Raw genomic sequence first — 17,474 nt, forward strand, 5'->3', positions numbered from 1 at the left:
GGACACACTCATTGAAGCTAAATTAGATCTCTTATCCAGCTTGAGTCCTGTTTGATTGGCAGTTGTCTCACTTGTGTACTGTTTTTCATTCTTATTGGTGACATCATGTACCTTCCATCTTAACGCTGCCTGATTTAAACTGGGATAAAAACGCAGTCAGGTAGAATAACTGAATATGTTCCAAGAAGAAGAAATTATGTTAGATAATATCAAAGGCCACTGACTTAACCTTGTGTCTTCATTAAAATAGCACTTACACATGGCTTCAAAGGTAAATGAATATTTTATTTATAACTTTTCAAAAAAATGCAACTGCTTTTTAATTTGTCAAATCATTAGCTTTTACTTTTCTGCCCATAAAACAAACACAATGGCTTAAGAGCCAAATCCCCCATAATAATAATAATAATAATAATAATAATAATAATAATAATAACGATGATAACGGAAATAATGAAAGCACAAATAAATGCAGCGCTAACTTTGTGTGTTGAAGTTGTGTTGTAACGCAGCCTTTGTGATCAGAAGTGTTGGGATGTTCGTGCACTTCCGGAACTTTCGTAATGGCTGTTTTTTCTCTTGAGCGGAGCGCGTGCAGGGACCAACAGGAGCGACCCTCCTCTCTGAGCGGACAAACTGATGAATGAGTGAGAGCGGCCGAGCTGCCCCGCATCTTCCTGCACTTCCCAAACAGAAAGACTCCCACTTGGACGGACTTTGCGGTACAAACGGAGACGGAAGGTGAGGCACAAACACGCGCGCAGACACGCACACCCGCTGGCGGTTCGTGCACGCCTGCAAATGTTTCTTTGTTTTCTTTTGGTCCGAAGCGTTTTCCCCGGCAGTTAGCAGCCGGTGTGTGCGGGGGGAGCGGAGCGTCAATTAGGCTGCAGACAATAGAGCAGCACGCCGGCTGCAGTGCTGATGCTGCCTCCTTCCCTGTTATGAAACGGGCAGCACGGCGCTTACACACACACATATATTATATTTTATTAGATGTTATATATATGTTGTCATCGGAAGAAGAAATGAAATGAAAGCAGCGGGACGCACAAGTTGACTCATGTGTGGCTTTAAACTGGAGTGAATGGGGAATCCAACTGTGACACCAAAGAGCCAGTTAGCTTGGAAGGGTCAGCTAAAAAGAAATACATAAATGAATAAAAGATAAAAGAAGTGGCTGATGTAAAGAGTCCGATTTGATACTGAAATTTCATGAATGTACATTTCCACGAACACTTCAACAGTCCTGGTGTTTGATTTGTAGTTTTGGAACTGAATCCCTGAAGCTGCTGTCAGAAGCAGACACTGAACCTCTGGCTGGCCGAGGTGGCACTTTTCGCAATGAGAGCAACCAGGTGATGCATTTACCTGTACTGCGATAAGCACAGTGGTGGGAACCAGAATCAAGGAGGTGGGAGATGTTACAGCAGGGAGTAACGACCTTAAGAGCCCTCTTAACAGGCCCATAGTTCCCCGGACACCCAGCTGATGATATTTTCTGCAGGGATGTGGCTGGGACTGAGGAGCTAGCTGGGGCTTAAGTCAGATCTTACTTGGACCTGGAGAAAACTGGAAAAGTCTTTAAAAATGTAGTGATTTAGCACTGCACTCATAGTGAATGTTTTAAGTTGAAATGAACACATCAATGCAGCAGAACGATGCCCATTGATCAAGTTTCCATATAATCTGGTGACTTGCTAAACCCAGTTGTCTAAAATACTTTCGCTGCAGTTGAACTGCTGCCAGCAGTTCTATCAGAGACCTGATTGTGTTATGCTTGTAGCTTCTGACGTAGCATTGAGCCATGTGACATTTTTATCACATTTCATGTCACTTCCACTTGAATTGCAAAAAAGTAAAATTTTCATAACGGTATTAATGCTTCCCAGATCCTTTAAATGGACTTTAATTCAAAATCCAACTCTTACCTTTTTAGAAACACATTTGTAATCTATGAACTTTGCAGAATGTAATGTAATTAAAGGGTCATTCTGCATGTGTCACCCTGGTTGTGTAGCATCTTATCCAAACAGTTTTCTCTTATGATTCAACAAAGGAAGTTGAACGTCAGACAAAAGGAGGACAGGAGTAAAAACATGTGTTGCTGAAGGAAAAACATTTCTTCAGCTACACTTGAGCATCAGTAACAATTAAATGCAGCTACACACTACAGCTTAAATGCTATTTTTGGCGATATAATCAAAAGATGCAACAATAGGTATGTAGTTTCAAGTCACAAAATCTGCTGTCAAAACTATAAAGTATTATCAGCACATCACTGGCCTCTATTTTGAGCTCACATAGTCTTCTGCTTTTGGTGTGTGCACTTTTGCACTTTTGATGCATGCTTTTGTTTGTGTAAGTCGTACCCTTTATTCAGCAGGCAACATGTCTCTCATATTTCAGTCTATGTGACTGTTGATGTGTTTAAAATAGCAAATTTAGACTGTCACCCTTGCTAATGGAACAAATTCAAGGTAGCTTTCATTGATGTTCTCTCCTGGAGTAATTTCCTTGAGTTAATAGCAGTCATTTGACGAAGCTGCTTTAGATTTTGTAGCAGTCAGACATCTGTTTTTGCTAGGGGGTGACACCGAACAGGCATTTTAGTTCACAAGTCACATACTGTATTGGGTTGAACAAACCATGACAGGGGGATTATGTTCTAATAGTCTGATTTCAGGCTCCTCTGTCTGTGTCTGCTGTCAGTGTTGATTCAGAGACTTTGTACCTTTTTCCTCTGACCTTGGATCAGGTAACCAGCCAACCACTTCAGCCAGATGGAACCTGAGCTGATGAAACCGTCTTTACCCCCCCCCCCCCACCCACCCCCCACCCCACACACACACACACTTATTTTTTTTTTTTTGTTCTCTTGCACGAAGTGAAGGTTTGTGCTTGTTCTAGCCTTTGTCTTCTTTAGAAAAGGTCAGTCTGTCTTTGAAAATCTTCAACTTGCTTGCTTTTTTAAGGGACCCAGATCTGTTGTAGTGGAGATATGAATCAGTGTAGTCAAAGTTACAGTTAGCAGTGACATTTGTCTCACAGGATTCATTGAACATTCCTATACAACACTGTTTTCAACATATGTGGCTCATTCAAGGATTTAAAAGCAGGCTGCTATTTTTAATAATGCTTTGTGTACAAACTTAATCCAGGCCAAAGCTGTCATTTGTGGGTATGCCCGAGAGATGTTCTGTGATCTTCAGTCTCTCCAGGCTGTTGAAAAAACTGGTATTAGCTGCCTTGCTTGGCCTCATATCTGTCCTCAAACATTTGTCAAGGTTGGTTTCTTTGATTTTGGTTGTGCTCAACCAAGGCTTTGAAAGGATGATCTCGCAGCACTTCTTTGGCACTTGCCTTTTAATTCCTCCCCTCATCCTTACATCCCTCCTTCAGTCTGTTCCTTCTAACAAGCTCAGCGGGTGGCTGGGTACAAGAGCAGCACAGTAGTGACGGAAGGAGGGAGGAGTGTGGCTACTGCTGGCGTAGTTGACATTTATGCACATTAATCGTGTTTGAAATATCAGATGATATTTCATCTGCCCGTAAATGTGAGAAGAGGAACTGAAGAGAGCACAGGTGGTGATGTCAAGCAAGCATATTGCTGCTTTGTTCGAACTATTAATGTGAAATATGCAAACGATAGCAATTTCAACTGCAGTTTGAAAAGTTTCCATTAGAATTTTTTTTATCTGTAGTTTAACTGTAAAAAGAAACAGAAGAGGATCACAGGAGTTGTTGCTGGATGTTGTCAATCAAATATAATTATGCAGAAACCTGCAAAATTTTGTTTGTTCTGTATTAACAGCTTGCCTGAGAACTTTACCAGGAAACAGGTTTTACAAAGCCAGGAGATCTTTCAGCTATCTGCTATACATTTGAACTTAGAAAACATAAAGCTTGTTATAAACTGGTTCGGTAAACCCCACGACTTCCCATCCGAAGATTCTGTTATGGTCATATTTAATCAGGAATTGTATTTTCTGTTTCTTCAGCTATTTATTATGTCATTTCTGATGTCTGTGCAGAATGATCTCAACTGAAGTAATACTGCTTAATGTGCACATCCTGGTCGTACGTACTTACTATGCTTGGGGGTATCAAATATACAATACACAATGTCCCATTGGTGGTAGTGGTGTTGAAATTAATCATAGAATCGATGCATCATGTTGCAGACGTGGATGATTCTGTATTGATGCAGTGGCAGACCTTGATTGATTATAATGTAATGACATTGCTTGTTGATTTTTCCGGCCTTGGCATAAAAATTCCACTTAAAAATAACATCCTGGAAGTAACTGATAGCAACTGTGGAAGTCTGTCTGTGGTGTTTATGGTAGTTTCATCTAACTGGTGTTAATTCTCACATACATGGCAGCACAAAATGGCATAGAGAGGCTGCGAGGTAGAGATTATACGCGCTCCAAAAATGTTAAAAGCTGATATCTGTAGGTATTTTGGATTTTATAAGTAGGCTGGGAAACAAGAACAAGACAAGTCGCATGTTGTGTTTTAAGCTTCAAACGAAAATTAAATATGTTGGGAACAGCACCAAGTTAAGAAATGACATTACCAGTTCCCACAAACCCAGGTCCAAGACCCAGGGAAAAGGCATCCAAGCCAAAAAGGATCCAGTAACTGCTTACACACTCTGGCCACATGAGACCAGCCACTGGTCTTCATCTTAAAGGACAAGTTTATTACAAGTCTGTCTGTGCTTCTGTGTATATAGAAATATAGAAATATATATATATATATATACACATTTCTTATCTGCACATGAGAGATGGAAAGAGTTTCTGGCTGATTGACCTAAACTCCTTGTAAAACAGCGAAGGGGGCCCTGATAGATGCTGAGCAGAGCTGGTCTGACTGACCTCCATTGCCCATATTCAATGATAAATGAAATGTCACAGCAGGGAGTTTAGATTTACAGTTTTACCCCCTCACCTTATGGCCAGAGAGTTTAAATCACCTGAGCAGAAGCAGAGGAAGGGTTGAAACTCTGAAACCTGTCACTTTTCATGTATAATACATTTGGGGGGAACACACGGGCTGTAATGTGCTTAACTAACCAAGGTTGCCAGTTTATCTTCCTATAACTAATACATTTTTTAATTTTAGGTTCAGTAAGTGAGGTGAGAAATTTGGGGAAAGGCCAAATTTTTGTCACTGTTACAACCAAAAATGATAAAGGGATGAATGAGAACTATCTGGCGCGCAGCATTGAGGCCTCTGTGCATTCCAGATATGGTGTACAAAAACTCAAACATCTGTCTGTTCACATTTTTCCTTTTAGGTTGAATGATCATGATATAGTGAGAAAGAGGGGTAAAGTTGGATGAAGTCACATAAGTGACAGCAGTAGGATGTGTTAGGAAAAAACTAAATAAAAACTGTAAAGAGAAATCTGCTTTTGTCACTTAGGGCTGATTGATTAATTGTATTTTAAGCGAAATTGTGATTTCAGGTGTGACTATTACCAAATCACAAAAGGATGTGATACCCAGAGAAAAGGCATGGCTAACAGAGCGATGGAGTGAGTGTTCCCCTGTGCTCCCCAATCAGAAGCGGCCTCAGATAACTGTGTATACACTCAGGTGGGAGGTGACGACAGCTTGCTTGTCATTTATGTCACCTAGCATGAAGGCAGATTGATCTGTCGATCAAAAAAAGTGCAGCATTGAAGGTGCCAGTTATAACTTCTACAGATTCCTTATTATTCGGCCTTTTATTGAGAACCGTCCCCCATGGATTCATTTGTGAGATGTTAGGATTTTCTAATTATTTTGGGGCTTTTCTGCCTTTATTTTTAGATACTAATTGGTAGAGAGGCCAACAGTAGAAAGTGAGAGATAGGGGGAATGTGATGCAGCAGAGGTCCCAAGCTGGAATTGAACCTGGGACATTGTGTTCATGTTGTACAGGCTCCAACCGCCCAACCACTGGCACTGAAATGTTGAGTTATTCAAGGTTTGAATTACACAGTGGCTTTCAGTGACCAGCTAACCGTGCCAGGTATAGCTGCTGTGCTGTTAGCATCACTTGTTGTCTTTGTTTCTTGGTGAATCCAACTCATCAGTTCATTGTTCTGCCCACATAATGAGGACTAATGATGAGGAGGGGAGTACCAAAATGTTGGAATTAGAGTGCAGCTCCATTGTGCATACCTTTTCATTTACTAATTTACTAACGGGATGCACAGTCCTCCACAGATGGATTCAAGTTGTCTGCTCTGATAACTGTATAGCCATCAAACCCAACATCTGTGCTGATATCTCAGTAAAGCAAATCAGGTTGCACTTTAGAAAATCCTCTTCATGTCTGAGTCGTGATGCAATCTCATCAACTTTAATACTCAGTGACCTGAGTTTGACAGACTAATAACTGGGAGCCACATCAAAAGGAAACAAACCTCCACCAGAACTTTGAAAAGCACAAAACTAAATCCCTAATCAAATCGAAATCTCTCAATCAGATATTTTCTACAAATTGCCCAGCCATTGTCACTGTAAAATGTATGTATAAGATTTTGTTTTGTTTTTGTTGTTGTTGTTGTTGTTGTTGTTGTTTTGTTTTTTTCTTTTTTTTTGGATAAAATGCATTATAACATGGAATGACAGTTGGAGCATTTTGGTGGTCCAGTAATGCCCCAGCCCATGATTAATTATGTGAAAGGACATGGCTGTTTGACATTGACACACAAATGTGTGCTCATAGTAATACATTTATCGATGAAAGTTAACTGAATGAATTTTTTTTTTCAGCCTTGTGTTTTTCCATCAATCTGTAGCTCATCTTATGGCCTGCACCAACTTCTGCTATAAAATATCACACAAGCTACTCCCTGTTATACCTGTTAGATGCACTGAACTGGGGGTAAAACTCAGTAACATTGTTCTGTTAGTTTTAATGTTAACATCAAAACTATGGATTTTCATATCTATATAGACTCTTGAATTGACCTAGTAATTATTTTCTGCATGAACAGATGAAGTCATGTGGGAAAAGTAGCATGTTTAGCCTTATTATGTCAGCCTTATTTTAAGTGTTACATGTGTGTGTCGTCTTGTACTGTGTGTACTGTGTGTACTGTGCATTTAGCAGTAAGGTAAAGAGCATTTCACGCACATGTATAGACACATGAGGCTGCATGCTTGGGCTGCTGGCTGTACGAAGGTAAATGACATAGTATGGTAGTACTTGCTGCTTTACTGTGACTGGAAAGAAATGATGGATATTCTGGAAGATCCCTCATATTGGCGGTATGCTCCCTACAGGGCCTCATCCTGCTGGGAGTATTTCAACTTTTAATGACTGAACTTTGCCTTTCTGAGAAAGTGCTCGCTTCTGAGTTTTACGACTGGACTTGAGGCTTTTATGGACAAGCTCGAACCTGTTTGGATCTTTCTGAATTTTAGTGCTTGATCAAGTTATACACTGAACAAAATTGATGTTGAGAGACATTAATCCATCTAGAGAGGCAATAGTCTATGACTGTATGACAAATTTGAGAGTTTCTTAATAATAATGCAGTCGCCTTCTTATTATTGTTATTAATGTGTGGTGAGAATATGGCCAGACTAAAGCAACATCCTCCCTCTTTCCATTTTAGAGAGTCAATAGTATTGCCTTATCTCAGTAAAGGGCCTCTGAAATATAGGGCAGGTGTGTGTGTGAGACAGTGAGTGTGTAGTTTAGTCGTCGTTTGTGTTGATGTCTCATTTGTTGACCAGTGAACCCTGATAAACCAGGGTCTCTGCTCTGACATGGGCGTCTCTGTTTGTGTGTTTGCCTGTGTAGATGCACCTGGTCGTGTTGATGTTCGTGATTTGTTGACCATGGATATCTATGAGTACGCCTCGTGCTCATCTGGCATGGTGTTAATCTTCATCGTGTCCCGTTTACATTACAACACTGTGTGTAGGTGTGTTAATATAGCCCAGCTGATGGTGTTTTTTTAATATTGGGGTAAAAAGTCTCTGAGCCTGCTTTTCTGTAACATAAACTTCAAACTGAAGAAAAATGGTTTGGTAAGAAAATGTTGGCAGAATGGGCCAAAATACTCAACTAACGATCTTTGAAATTATCACTTCTATGTGATTTCTAAGAAATGAAAGCTCCTTGCATTCCTGCTTTGCAACAATGTGAAATCTGTCCAGAAAAATAAAGAAAGGAATCAAGTTGGAATTTATTTCTAGTCCCAGATTTTACAATGTTTTTGTGTAACCTGGGGCTATGTAACATCCAAATGCTGCCCCTAAAGCTTTTTGCTTCCTTTGAACATCAGATTGATGAGTCTTTAAGACTTGTTTTTGTTTCGTTGATGATTGACTTCAGGGGTTAGGGTCAGGTCAGAAAGGGTCAATGTGAATACACAGAGTAGGGTTTCAGTAGTTGGTTGTTTTTTTTTTTTGTTTTTGTTTTGTTTTTTTAACAATAGAAAAAACTAGTTACCAGAAAATGATTCATTCCTATCCAATACCATCTGCCTTGTGCTTCATATTTCCTTTAAGCCTATGTATCCTTCCTCGAGTTTCATTTCTGACATCTCTGAAGAAGCAATACATGTGGGCAGAAATAGATTTAGAAAACTAAAAGTGAATATTGTTAATTTGCTGGTTTGGTTTAAAGTGTGATTTCTGTAGACACTGATGGTAACTGGCTTTTAATAAGTACCAATTAACTCTTCAGCAAGTTTTCCTTTCTTCACACTGAAGCTGTCACACAGCGTTTCTCTGTAGTTTTTTATCCACAGCTAACAGAATAAACAGCTCATTCTTGTCCCCTACTATCTCTCTCTCTGCATCTCTCAACCCAACCAGTCGAGGCAGATGGCTGCCCCCCCTCAGCGCGGTTCTGCCCGAGGTTTCTGCCTCTTAAAGGAAGTTTTTCCTTGCCACTGTCGACAACTGTTTTCTCATGGAAAGATATGTTGGGTCTAACAACCCCATAAAGAGTTTGGTCTAGAGCTCTATATGTAAAGTGTCTTGATGTAATTTTGTTGTGATTAGGTGCCCAATAAATACATTTGATTTGATTTGGTTTAGGTTTTATGAAGCACATAGGGTCAGTAGCGGAGACCCTTCCCCTCCAGTGTCCCCACATGAACCCTTAACAAACCCATTGAACCTGCTAACCCCTCACTGATTGGCTCAAGACAAAACAGCAGTACCCAATTGGAGATCATTTTGGCCTGCAGACTTCTGAGCCCTCCCCTGCGGCCTCTGGCCCATACCTCACTGTTCCAGGTCACCAGTTTGTGTATGTGTGTTTTTACTTGTGTGAATGTGAGAGTTTGACCTCTAAGCCAAAGTAGGCTTATCCTGAATACACTTGTACGTGTTGTCTGTATTTAAAGGTTTGAGGATAAGAATAGAGAAACAGTTGTGTGTCGAAGCGATCTCAGGTCTAAATTAGAGTCAGCAGGATAGAGGAATGTGTTACAGGTCAGACACTTTAACCTGGCTGTGGTCAAATTTAGATGAACTATCATGATGAGACATGCTCATTTTAATGTAAAAAATTGAGTCATATTGACCACAAATTAACCCAAATGCCCTAATTCCAACATTTGCCAATGAATAAGTGACACAACAGGCAATAACGAACTAATATATTAAAATGATATTGTGATTGGTAATGTACCCTAACTCTTGACTGCTAGTGTAATTAATGTAGTGAATTTTGGAAAACAGGTCTCTGTCCTAATATCACAAAGTCACACCTCCTAAGAAAACAGGATCTTAAAATGTCATGAACCTTCAACGAGCTCAAAACTTTAACGTTCTTAACTGTGTTCAGCATTTTCATTAGCATATTGGCTAACTGAAGAAATGTGCAGAATTTGAATTTGAACGAGAACAACCTGGCCTGATTGATGGTTAACCCCTTTCACCCTTTCCCATCACCACCACCATCCCCACCAGGCTTCACTATTGTGTAATTCTGTTACACAAGTGAGGGGATGTGATGCAGCTCATCTAAGTCTGCAAGCTAGTCCAATATAAACGGAAGGTCTTACACAATATCCATTTTCAGCAGCATGAGGTGCAGTCTGTAATTTAAAGTGTCTGTGATATAATTATACATTTTTTTTGTGCATACGACACACATTTTTCCAACCTATGTTGTCCATTCGTATCACCGCGAGGCATCATCAGTTTGGCTGTTTGTGAATGTGTGAAAGGAGGAGACTCTCCTATTGTTACTGGTGGCAAATGAACCCATTTTCATTTATGCTGTCACTATAGCTTTTCTTCTCCTCGCTCATTTTAGTTTGTTTATTTTCATCCAATCAAGTTTTCAGCTGCCATCAGCTCTCTTTATTTCAAAGTAAAATGAATCTCATTTTGAATGCATGATACTGTTTGTGTGTTACTTTTTTGTTCAATCAGAGCTCATTATAAAATTTGTTGAGTCACATTCAAAGAAAAATATACGTTTGCTATAAATTTAACAGAGCAGGGCAAAATCAGACTTTTTAGGAAAGTTGGTGCACTTATCTTTAATTTTCCCATCCCCTCTCTCTCTCCTTCTTTCTGTATGTCTCCTCCTTAATTTAAATCTGCTTCGAGCTCCTGCTGGGTTTATAATGAGGACCACACAGTGTTCGAATGGTGGCGTCAGAACTGGAGGTTTGACACCATTGTGTACGTTTCAGACCTTGAGAGTGCGGATATTTTTGGAACGCAAGAAATTCTCACATATTCAGACAGCTGTTTGAGCGTTACAATCTGAGTTATGTTTAGGGCAAGTTTCACGTAAGGAACAAGGGAATGGATCACACCAGCAAGGCTCCTTATACATTTGGGTTCATGAGGGTTGTGTGTGTACAATGTCCTTGCCTCTGGGTATATATCTTGTATAACTTTATTTTCTGTAGTAAGCACAACAGTGGTGTTATTAGGCAGATCTTGCGTAAGGCAGCTTATGCAAGCAGCTGTCTTCACACTGCCCTCCTCTTTTATCTTTCGTTTTTATTTCTTTCTCTCTCTTTCTCTCTGTCTCGCTCTATCTCTCTGTCTCTCTCTCAGTCTTGCTCTCAGGAGCTTTCAAGGGGTAATTACATGGTGTCTGTGGGTGCATATGTGAAGCAGAAAGTCTTCTGTATTTTTCCACTAGATCCTCATTATGGAACATTTCTCTGTAAGAACATACCTTTATGATTTACCGGAATCATTAAAGACAATATAGTTCCTGGATGTTCGCCATTTTTTTTCAAGCACATGCAGTCGAAAATAACAACCAAAGTACATGTGAAACAAGAATGGCGTTTTGCAAAACAATTGTTCTTTAAACAACACTGCAGAAGAAAAACTCAATTTAAAAAACATCAAATGAGTCAGATTTTATTCTGTTTATTTTTAGTCTATTTATTTATTTATTAACACAAGACTGAATTCTATGTGGAAAGAAGTCAATAGGCCCTAATTTGTATTGGTTAGTGTACATAGGAGAAGGTTGAGGCCAGTTGTACTTTAGCATAGACTTGCAGTGTAGGAACGCTGTAGCCTGATGTGCACTGACTATGATTGATCCCCTTCAGTCAGCTATGTCTGTCAGTGATAGGAAAAGGAGAGCAAACCAGTCCGTGCAATGGTCATAGACCTTATCTACCCTGATGTCTTCTCTTTCTCTGGTTTGCAGTTAATTCAGTAATCACATGTTTCTTTTTGTAAAATACCCGAAGAAATTTAAAGTGGCTAACAAAGCCCAACACCATTGTACACGTGCTCACAGTGAAGGCCACTTAGACTGTCTATACCCTCATTTAGTGTTAAAGTATGCCTTTTTGCATTTTGGCAAAACAATCTGACGAATGTGGCGGTAGGCAAAGTCTGGCTGAAGCAGAAGACAAGCAGGTTGGAGTGTGAAAAGATGGGCTGAAGTGGGGAAAAGGGCGTGTGAGCATGTTTACAGCTTTATTTGATAAAGGCGTGGAAGAAAACCAGAAGCCGGATGAGGGAGAGCCACATTTTTTCCTTTGACAGTAAAGATGGAGATGTCAGGGAGAGAACCTAAGAAAATCCTGGACTCATGACACTCAACGCTTTCTGTAGCATTAATTAAAGCCCATATGGTCGATAAAAGACACAGTGGGTTTCCAACAACCAAGAGGCATCACAGAAGTGACGTTTTCAGTTTGAGGGACTTCAGAGCAGCTTTTAACAGGTGTTGCTGTGTCCAGGAGGAGATGCCACGTGTTCCCTGATCTCATGTTGGTTTCAGATAGATTTTTTTTTTTTTTTTAATCAGAGAAATTTAGGTTATCTCGCTCCCTCCCACTGTTGTTCAGGGGGATGTTTGTAGGACACCAGACGGACCAGCCTGCTCCTTTCCCCCCTTGCCTCTCTACAAACTTCACCTCTCCAAGATCTTCTGTCTTTGTCCTTCTCTCCCATCATCCTTCATGCTCCCCTTTTTTTATTTTTACCCCCACCCCTCCGCTCTGCTTTTTATATTTTTCCCTCATCAGTCTCCTGTTTCCATATTCACTAAATTTATATTGCCTCTCATTCAGTCTGGCTCAGTGAAAAGTGAAACAGTCCACTGTTGGCTGAACCACATTTTACAGTCTTTGGCCTGCTATGTGAGGTTATGTAAGTTAAGGTAGTGCAGGGGCTACAGGGGGATGGCTATGTCGTCTTTATTTTAATGTTTTTCTTTTTTCTTTTTTTTGATTCTGTAAGGGGTTATTTTCAAGACATTTTAGTGTTTTTTGTTCCTTTTTTTAGTTTCTTCCAGGTGCTTTAACACAACTGTAAGCTCTTTCTGCGTACATTGAATTTGAGACCATGATCCATTTTTGGAGTTCCTTGTCTTTCTGGTCGTGAAATTCAACAACAAATTAACAAACCAGAAAAACGCTGCTGTTGAATTTATCGAATCAGCTGTTTGTGTTTATTCAGTGCTGTTTGAGATGATAACCCTAAAATTTTGCAGGTGATGTGGTACTCTGGTAATGGAAAGTTTGTTTAATACTGCAGGTCCCATTGCCCTGTTCATGATGTATTTAGAGAAGTTGGTTGTGCTGATCAGAGGAACCACTGTTCACTCCAGACCGTAGTTCATCAAATGATCATGCAAGACAGGTAGGGACCAATAAGTTGGTTGCTGTTTCTGGGGCCTGGAAAAGCGCAATCAGATGAACCACATGCTAAAAGGTTTCAGCAGCTTTATGTTTAAACAAACAAGCTCCTTTCCTTTCTAAATTATCCTTTTTTTTTTAATTCAAAAACAGAAGGAACATTCCTCATCACATTTTTATTTTTGACTCTACATGTAAACTGCCTTGTAGAGAAGTTACAAGAAGATTCACAGGTGCCACTCTCTGTGGAGCAGGTACAGTGTAAGATCAGTGCAGAGCTGAAGGTGGTAACGCATGGTGATACTACCTGCAGAGAATAATGCAATGCATTGCAACAGCATTGCAATACATATTCCCTCTGTGACGTTCATATAAATGCATGAAGGATTTATATTCACCTCTTGCTGGGATTTGAGGCTATAATTTGAGGTGAATGCTTTCATTCCATTTCTAAGTTTTGTAGAATGATGAACACCCAGTGGAAATCCTTCATAACAATGAAGGTTGGTCTTGAGAAAAGATGTAATATTGACACAAATATTGCATGGTGGTTGCACTGGATTGAATGATCTGGTGCAGGTGTTCATACACCATGTTCACCTGAAGGAGTAAAAAAGAGCAGCAGATCTATATTGTATGTTACATTACAGTCACATTTTATAAGATCATGTGATTCCCTCTACACCAATTTTATACCTTCTAAAAAAATGGTCCAAGAACAACTATGTGTTATAGTGCAGTCACAGATTTCATAATCAATTAGTGTCAGTTTTGTATCTCCTAATAATCATTTGTGTAGTGTCGCCTCTTGATAACAGGGTTTTCCATGTCTTTGCAAACATAACTATTGCGTGTGGCTTTGAAAATAAGCACAAAGACCGAAGGACTCCCAGCCTAATCTGCAGTCACCACTTCCCTGGCATGTCATGTTACATAAATAGGTCACTGATCCAAGTACTGTGTGTGCGTGTTCCCAGTTTACTGTAGGGCATTTTCCCCAGCAGCGGTTTCTGATTCCTGTGGGACTCTGGGTTGAGCTGGGTATCGTGGCCCTTTTCCTGAATCGATTCGATTCAATATTGATTGATTCAGTCATTCATAGATTCAGCTAGTTATACTAAAGTATGATTTTGAGCTGTAACCTGATTGCATGACTACCCCAGCCATGTAACACGTCAATACTGGTATCAATAATGACATAAACACAGCACTTAACAGTTAAATCTGCTCTTAAATAATAAAAATGGCTCATCTGTGAGGATTTACCTTTATATGGCAGCCAGTTTAAATGACATGAACGGTACCTTTATTACACGGTACACCCCTAGATCACAGCAGCCTGGAATATATAAATATATATATATATATATGTTGAAACAAACCCGTTGGATTAAGCTGGGACCATCACCGACTGACTCATGCTTGTGCTATTTTCATAACTTCTTCCTTTTTTTCCTTTTTTTCCTTTCCTTTTTTTTTTTTTTTTTGAGAAGGGTGTTCACAACTTTTAGTTTTGCTAATTTAGCAAAACTAAAATAAATCATATTTATCATTATAATGAAAGGAGACAGTGTGATGACTGAAGTTTGTGAGCTTTAAATTTGAGACAATCACACTGAGTTTGTAAAACACGTAAGCAGTAACTTCAACATGGCAAATGGAACGACTCAAAAATTATCCTTGACCCAAAAATACAGCTGGGACCAATTTTACACGGTGAAGACCTGCCTCCAGTAGCAGTGTGTTGTGTTCTATATGGACTCTCTGTTTTTCTCAAGGCGATCATGATTCCCAGATGATGAATCTAGTGACAGGAACATTTGGTTCTGAATGAATTATTTGGTCAATGATTGGATCGCCTTCCATGAAATTGTGTGCTCACTTTCACCTCATCTATAGGTGAGGTGAAATCACCTTTGACTCATACAGTAAATTTTATTTTGTCCTGTGTTTCGGTGTATGGCCAAAGTGAAAAATGTGCATTCCCACCAGGATAGTAGTTAGTGAGTGGAATACAAATGGTGATTATTAGCTGCAACTATGTTTTCTTATTTTCACTGTAAGATTAAAGATGTTAGCATTTACAGAGCTGGAATGATTATTATAATAAACTTAATTGATTTGTAGTACATTATATTAAATTTGGTCATTGTATTGATGAGAAAGTTCAAGTTCAACTATATTAGGGAACTTTGAGAGAGCCTTTAAAAGGAAAAATGAAATCAACTAATTTTATTTTAATTTTTTTCGAACATGTTTTGGAGTTGCGTTCTTGATGACGGCTCACCCAGTTTGCCCTCCATTTGTTGAACAAGCAGACAGCGTGTTTGTATGTTCAGCGACATGGCCAGAAACCATGTGACATGCTTCTGGGGCCACAAGAACAATAAAGGAAAACAACTGAAAGCACAGAAAATCCTTTAACCACTCCCTGAGCTTGCCTCAACCTGCAGTAGACATAATTTTTCTTGATGAAGATCGGTGCTGTGGCACTGATTCCCTGTGTGTGGTCAGGAGTCACCCTACATAATCACAGAGCCGCTCACTTGAGTAAAATGAGAGCTTGATTGTTGTTCTGCTTGCCACCTCACTGCCACCATCCCAGCTGTGAGCCTGCAGCAGGTTTACCGGTCTTTACACCACCATGTCTAACAGGTATTTCTCCTGCGATAATGAATGCAGAAAAAACTGAGCCTGAAAACCATTTAAATAAGTCCAGTGTTTATACATTCATCTTTGTTTTTGGAAAGCAGGACATCAGAGTTCACCAGTTCCTTGGTCACTGGTTTTCTGGCCAACCAGTCCATGTGTAGCTTGGAATGATCTATTATGAGGCTTGTAAAACCTCCCTGTTGGACCAGTAAACCAATTTGGCCTGAGCTACCTGTTGTGTAATCTGCTATATATTGTTATGCAATGCAACCTGGCAGGCGATAAAAGTAAATATTAATGTGATACTGCTATGTTTGCCCTCTGTGCACATTATTTAACCTTTTGTTTTAAGCCTTAATTCTTCGTAACTTTGGCTTGTGTTGAAAGCCAAACATTTCATTGTAACTCAGACATTGATTAAAATTATGTGATTTTATGTGCCATAGAGAATTTCTTCCTTTTGTGACCTCAGGACTTTTGTCATAAGTGTATTTTTGGTTTCATTCCAAGATTGTGGCTCAATTGAACAAAACAAGGAAGCAAACTTTGCCCTGATCAAACCCCAGTTGATAATGAAGGACACAACGGTAATTTGTGTTCTCAGTTTATGAGGAAGGCATGTAAGTGATGCGAGTTTAATTTGGCTGCTGCTGAGAGACGGAGCTTTAAAAGCATCGGAGAAACTCTTGAGAGCTCTTCACCGCTTTCATTGTGACTCTCTACACTGTACTTCACTCTGTCCATCCGCTCTACAGCTGTGCCTTTCATCTTCAGGTCATAATGTTAGTTATGTCTCATTCTTTCTCACACATAGCTTTCAAAATAATACTGAAAACTAAATTCAAAACCCTTGAGGTTACCTTAACTTACCTACAGTGCAGCAGGAATAAAAGGATGTTTTATCTCTAAAAATCAGGAGATAGCTCACCTTTAACTGCAGTTCTTTACATGGTTTATAATAGTGGCAAATAGACAGTATGTGTTTAGGGCAGTTTATTCTGTCCTTTGGTGCATCTGTAATAATTTTTGATCCCTTTTACCGAATCAAATCTAACTCCTTGGTCCTTTGGCAGCTTTTGTATGAAAACAGCGTACTCTGTCAGCAGTCAAGGAGGGATTATTCTTCCCTCATTGTTTTCATGTAGAATTTTTTTTTTTTTTTCATTTTAATTACAAGGTGTGTACATGTATGAACCATGAGGCTAAAATATAACGTTTGTCATGTTGTTATATTATGTTTCCTTCTTCAGAATCAGCAGTTACATGCACCTTCAGTGATCCCCTCAAGAGCAGTCAGATTTTGATAAGTCTGTTCACAGCCAGCTTCTAAATTCATCCCCAGTTATGACTTGTAATTGTGCCACGTTTCTGCAGGTAAACATGTATGCTGTGTATTTTTGAGCAAACAGGCCTGTTGCCAATGTTCTTCTGTGGTTGAAAGAGAGTGAGAGGTTAAGGAGGGCGCAGCTCTGCAACACATTAAGGTTTTATCCATCTGAGATAGTAAAATGCTCTCAGTTCGTTACGGCAGTGGGACTAATTTAACTTTGACACATTTGAGTTTGCACTGCTAAACATCTCCATATCTGAATCTTGGTTGGATCTCAAATGTATCCTCAATGGCTCTTGGGTTACCTATAATCAGAGCTGTCCACCTATGGATGCTGCTATCAGGTCTGAAGGGAGCCAAAGAAAGGAGCAGTTGCAATACATTTGTGTTTGC

At 39.6% G+C, this 17,474-nt stretch overlaps 1 protein-coding gene across 1 annotated transcript in view; it reads left to right on the forward strand.

Moving 5' to 3' along the window:
- The first annotated feature begins 622 nt into the window (after window positions 1–622).
- Window positions 623–17,474, forward strand: part of LOC115046189 (helicase ARIP4-like) — a 62,941-nt gene continuing 46,089 nt past the window's right edge. Inside the window, exon 1 of the mRNA XM_029506396.1 lies at window positions 623–741. The gene's annotated coding sequence lies outside the window, so the exon portion shown is untranslated. The remainder of the gene's footprint in view (window positions 742–17,474) is intronic.

This window comes from Echeneis naucrates, chromosome 7 (assembly GCF_900963305.1).
Source record: "Echeneis naucrates chromosome 7, fEcheNa1.1, whole genome shotgun sequence".
Taxonomy (NCBI): Eukaryota; Metazoa; Chordata; class Actinopteri; order Carangiformes; family Echeneidae; genus Echeneis; species Echeneis naucrates.